General features: G+C 44.2%; 1 protein-coding gene across 2 annotated transcripts in view; it reads left to right on the top strand.

Moving 5' to 3' along the window:
• Positions 1 to 1790: 1790 nt before the first annotated feature.
• Positions 1791 to 6000, top strand: part of GPCPD1 (glycerophosphocholine phosphodiesterase 1) — a 46675-nt gene continuing 42465 nt past the window's right edge. Inside the window, exon 1 of one of the 2 annotated variants that reach the window (XM_060786150.2) lies at positions 1791 to 2045. The gene's annotated coding sequence lies outside the window, so the exon portion shown is untranslated. The remainder of the gene's footprint in view (positions 2046 to 6000) is intronic. The other variant, XM_060786141.2, reaches the window with a different exon arrangement.

The raw sequence follows: 6000 nt of genomic DNA, 5'->3' as shown, positions 1-6000 counted from the left end.
GAGAGTTCCACTGCTGAACGGCTCTCACAGTCAGGAAGTTCTTCCTCATGTTCAGATGGAATCTCCTTTCTTGTAGTTTGAAGCCATTGTTTCGCGCCCTAGACTCCAGGGAAGCAGAAAACAATCTTGCTCCCTCCTCTCTGTGGCTTCCTCTCACATATTTATACATGGCTATCATATCTCTAATCAAGGTGAAAGAAGAAAGCGCAAAAGCCGGGTTGCAGCTAAACATAAAAAAACCCAAGATTATGTCAACAAGAATGATTGACAACTGGAAAATAGAGGGATAAAATGTGGAGGCCGTGACAGACTATTTCTAGGCGCAAAGATTACTGCAGATGCAGACTGTGGCCAGGAAATCAGAAGACGCTTACTTCTTGGGAGGAGAGCAATGTCCAATCTCAATAAAATAGTAAAGAGCAGAGACATCACACTGGCAACAAAGATCTGCCTAGTCAAAGCCATGGTATTCCCTGTAGTAACCTACGGATGTGAGAGCTGGACCTTAGGGAAGGCTGAGCGAAGGAAGATCGATGCTTTTGAGCTGTGGTGTTGGAGGAAAGTTCTGAGAGTGCCTTGGACTGCGAGAAGATCCAACCAGTCCATCCTCCAAGAAATAAAGCCCGACTGCTCATTGGAGGGAAGGATACTAGAGACAAAGTTGAAGTACTTTGGCCACATCATGAGGAGACAGCAAAGCCTAGAGAAGACAATTATGCTGGGGAAAGTGGAAGGTAAAAGGAAGAGGGGCCAACCAAGGGCAAGATGGATGGATGGCATCCTTGAAGTGATTGGACTGACCTTGAAGGAGCTGGGGGTGGTGACGGCCGACAGGGAGCTCTGGCGTGGGCTGGTTCATGAGGTCATGAAGAGTTGGAGACGACTGAACGAATGAACAGCAATCATATCTCCTCTCAGCCTTCTCTTCTTCAGGCTAAACATGCCCAGCTCCTTAAGCCACTCCTCATAGGGCTTGTTCTCCAGACCCTTGATCATTTTAGTATAAAATATATTATTATTAGTATTATGTTGCATTATTGTATTGTATTATATTGTATTATTAATCCACAATACCTGCTTTGAACTGGGCTAGTATAATATAAAATATATAATTATAATATATAATTATTAGTATTATGTTGCATTATTGTATTGTATTATTAATCCACAATACCTGCTTTGAACTGGGCTAGTATAATATAAAATATATAATTATAATATATAATTATTAGTATTATGTTGCATTATTGTATTGTATTATTAATCCACAATACCTGCTTTGAACTGGGCTAGTATAATATAAAATATATAATTATAATATATAATTATTAGCAGTATTAGTATTAGATTGCATTATTGTATTGTATTATATTGTATCATTAATCCACAATACCTGCTTTGAACTGGGCTAGTATAATATAAAATATATAATTATAATAATATTTTAGTGTTAGTATTAGACTGCATTATTGTATTGTATTATTAATCCACAATACCTGCTTTGAACTGGGCTATCTGAGCCCACACTGCCATATAATCCAGTTCAATGTGGATTTTATACAGTGGTGTGGAAGGAAAGGGCCCAAGTGTTGCCCCCTCGGATTCCCTCCCCCCTCCCTCCTGACTCCAAGCCACGCCCCCTTCCGCTCTGCCAAGGCCAAGCTTTCTAGGAAACGCCACGCCCTCCTCCTCCTCCTCCTCCTCTTCCCCCTCCCCGCTTGATGCCCCTCGCGCCCTCCTGGCCCTCTTATTGGCCGCGCCCGTCACGTGCCCTCTGGTACCCATTGGGTATCCTTTTTTAATCCCCTCCCTCCCCGCCCGGCGGCAGCAGCAGCAGCATCGGTGGCGGCTTCGGCCGGCTGGCTGTAACCGGTTTGGGTCGGGGAGAGGCTTCGTCGTCAGCAAACGCCCGCCGCCTCACTTCTCTGCAGAAAGGAAGTGAGTGTTTCCCTCAGGGAGGGGAAGAGGAGCCAGGCTCTGCTCCTGCCGCCACCGCCGCCATCATAAATCAACCATCCCTCCTGAGGAGCCCTCACAGCCGCCAGGTGAGGCAGACAAGCGGGAGGGAGGGGGAGAGAGAGAAGGGGGGACTCCCTTTGTTAGCCGTACGAAGGCCGCAGACGGGCACAAAGCACTCCATTCACCCTGACTCAACTTGGACGTCAAGCAGGGCCAGAACCCAGGAATCCCAGCTGCTGCCGGCTCTGTTTCAGGGGAAGGAAATGACAAAGCTAGTCAACAGCCTGACTCACTGCTTCAGAGATGTGGAAGCTCCTCCCTTAGAGGCTTTTAAATAGAGACTGGGTGGCCATCTCTCTGGGGTGTTTTGATTGTGCATTTCCTGCATGGCAAGGGGTCGGACTGGATGGCCTGTAAGGTTTCCTCCGACCCAGGGTCCTTCCACACAGCCCTCTATCCCAGAATATCAGGGCAGAATAACCCACAATGCCTGCTTTGAACTGGGTTATTTGAGTCCACACTCAGATAATGGGATTCTCTGCCTTGATATTCTGGGATATAGGGCTGTGTGGAAGGGTTCTCAGATTCTATGGCTCCTTCCACACAGCTGAATAAAATTCCACATTATCTGCTTTGAACGGGGATTATTATTATAATTATTTATTTAAAACACTTATATTCCGCCCTTCTCACCCTGAAGGGGACTCAGTGTGGACTCAGGCCCCTTCCACACAGCCCTATATTCCAGAATATCAAGGCAGAAAATCCCACATTATCTGCTTTGAACTGGAATATCTGGCTGTGTGGACTCAGGGCCCTTCCACACAGCCCTATATCCCAGTTGGTTTGTATAAGAATCTGGTCCTGACCTTTAAAACTTTATATGGCCAGGGTCCATTGTATCTTAGAGACCGTCTCTCCTTCTACCATCATCGGAGGTCGCCATGACCATCCCAATGCAATCTGCTCTATATACCGGGTCCTAGGGAAATGCACTTGGAAAGCACCAGACGCAGGGCCTTCTCTATTTCTGCCCCTGCCTTGTGGAATTCCTTGCCTCCCTATTTGAGAGCCATGCGCGACTTGGGGCGTTTTGTCCTGGCGCTTAAGACCTGGCTTTTTACTGGAGCATTTGACTCATGTTAATTTTAATATTTGTATGTATGTGTTTATCCTGTGTAATTTCTGCAGTGTAAATCACCTGGAGCATCTCGGCAGAAAATCCCACAATATCTAAGTATGGACTCAGATAACCCAGTTCAAAGCAGATATTGTGGGATTTCCTGCCTTTATATTCTGGAATATAGGAATGTGTGGAAGGGCCCTAAGATAACCCAGGATCCTTCCACACAGCCTTATATTCCAGAATATCAATGTGGAAAATACGACAATATCTGCTTTGAACTGGGTTATCTGAGTCCACACTGCCATATATTCCAGCTCAAAGCAGAAAATGTGGGATTTTATTCAGCTGTGTAGAGGGCCCCCCAATTCAAGGCAGATATTATGGATTATCTGCCTTGATATTCTGGCTGTGTGGAAGGGCCCTATGCCTTCAAGTCACCTGTCAACCTCCTATGGCCCCATGTCATAGGGTTTTCTTAGGCAAGAAGCGTTTTTGCCAATTCCTTCCTCTGAAATAAAGTCTACAGCAGAGGGCTTTCTGTGGCAGCCTCCCATCCGACTGATCTTTCTGAGGGCCCTTCCACACAGCCATATATCCCAAAATATCAAGGCAGAAAACCCCACAATATCTGCTTTGAAGTGGAGTATCTGAGTTCACACTGCCATATATTCCAGTTCAAAGCAGAAAATGTGGGATTTTATTCAGCTGTGTGAATGGGGCCAAAGAGTGACCTGAATTTCCTACAATTTTTTCAGGCAATGGTTTTCCTAGTTCATTCCTCTGAAATGCATCTTAGGGTGCCTAATATGTTTACAGTTTCCCATCTGTATACTGACCCTGCTGGGATTCCAAGATCAAAGGAGATCTGGTACCTTTTGGGGGGATTTAGGCCCACGTTAAAGCAGAGAGAAGCAACAATGCCCACTATAAGGTATTGTATAAGTGTTCAAGTCTTCTACCAATTTATGGCAATCCCATGAATTTCACAGGGTTTTCTCTGGCATGGAATTGTCAGAGGTAGTTTTATGTGTCTTTCTTTGAAATGTAATAACTGGTACAAACTGGCTGAATGGCACTTTTTTGCTAATCAACTCCATTTAGCTCTGAGTGGTTTTCTTGGGGGTCTTCCCAACTTGACAGCTTGGGCTCTCCCCTCAGGGCATCAGATTCCTGTTGCCCAGTGGTCTCATCCTCAGCGGACTGCTTTTGTTGCATTTTTTAATTGAGTGTTCCTTCATACTGGGAGATTGGACTTGATGGTCCTCATGGTCTCTGGTAAAAATATGATTGCTATTTTGTTTTTATTCTCAATGTAGTTTTGTGTGGTAAGTTAACCTAGGCCCAATATTGCAGATATTTGAATTTTCTGTCTCCTTCATCCAATTGTGTCCATTATGCCTTTAGTTGTGTTTATTAATGGGCTGAGCAACACCTATTAATCTCAACCTGTTCAGTAGAACCCCTTTCTAGAAACAAAGGTAGGCAGCTATAGCCCTTTGCTGATTCTTTGTTGTTGAAATAGCACTTTTCTTTCTGCACTTTGTTTGTGTTACGCAGTAGCCCCTTTCCAGCTTTACAGATTGTCATAGGGACAGGTGCTGGGCTAATTTATAATGTTCCTGTTTCACCTGGTAAGGGGTCTACTTTACAGAAAAGGAAAGGGGGAGAAAACAAGGTATGAATTTTGATGTAGGCCCTTGTCCTTGTTTGCCCCCGTGCTGCAGAGCATGTAGAGAAGGTTGCCAAATCCACATAAGAATTTGACAGAAAGGTGAGGAAGAGCCAGCCAAAGGGAGGAGGGACTCTAGCGAAGCCCTTTAAATATGTGTTTGTAATTGGTGATAAGCAGACAGGGCAGGCATGTGTTAAAGGTCTTTCCATGTTATGTAATGCGTGTTACGATAAAAAGTGTTGCTGTAGCCAGCTGATATGAACAGCTGTTTATCTAGGGAAGACTCTTCTAAAACCCATTAAGCCAGTACTTGTGGTATGAATGCCAGAGAACTTTGAGCCTTGTTTATTCTTTAAAATGTAAGGACAAAAAGACAAGTTGTTCAGAAAAATAGCATTTTTATCAAACTTATACAATGGGTGATATTGCTGGTGCTTTCTTTTTTGCTGAGTGACAATACTCTGTGTAGCTGTTTCAGGTCATTTTTAATATTTCAGGGTTGCATGCAGAATCTAGTTTTGCATCTGTATTATTTTTGTTACTCTTGTATGAATATTTCGTTACTAGATGAGGAGGACCAGTTTAGCTGTGCCTAGAGCAATATATAATAGCCCAAACCATGGTCCCCTGCCCCACTTTTAATCTGAAATCTTATCAGCATTTTCTGTCATTTTTAACCTCAGGAGTCTTGCCAGTGGCGCTTTAGTTCTTCTTTTTTCTGGTCTCCATTTTCAGGAATCTTAGCACGGTGTCTCAAAATTGCCTCCTTTTTCTTTGTACGGTTTAGTGAGCATTCTTTATTAGCTCCACCCAACCCCTTGATGCATATGCTGTCATACCTGCAAGTAAGAAAGGTTAAGGATGTGCCTGAAACTAAGTAGTAGATATGCCTTGAGTTAATTTGCATTTTGATAATTCGTTAGAGCCCCTAGTTAGCCCAGGGTTAAATCTCAGTGCTGCTGAACTTGCTGACTGAAGGGTCGGCTGTTCGGGGAGCAGGGTGAGCTGCTGTTAGCCTCAGCTTCTGCCAACTTAGCAGTTTGAAAACATGCAAGTGTGAGTAGATCAATAGGTACCACTTTGGCAGAAAGGTAACGGAACTCCATGCAGTCATGCTGGCCACATGACCTAGGAGGGATCTATGGACAACTCTGGCTCTTTGGCTTACAAATGGAGATGAGACCACCCCCAGAGTCATACACGACTAGACGTAATGTCAAGGGGAAACCTTTACATAATTTAT

The sequence above is a fragment of the Anolis sagrei genome, chromosome 1 (assembly GCF_037176765.1).
Source record: "Anolis sagrei isolate rAnoSag1 chromosome 1, rAnoSag1.mat, whole genome shotgun sequence".
NCBI lineage: Eukaryota > Metazoa > Chordata > Lepidosauria > Squamata > Dactyloidae > Anolis > Anolis sagrei.
Note: the sequence above shows the minus strand (reverse complement) of the source record. Positions and strands in the feature narration are given on the sequence as shown.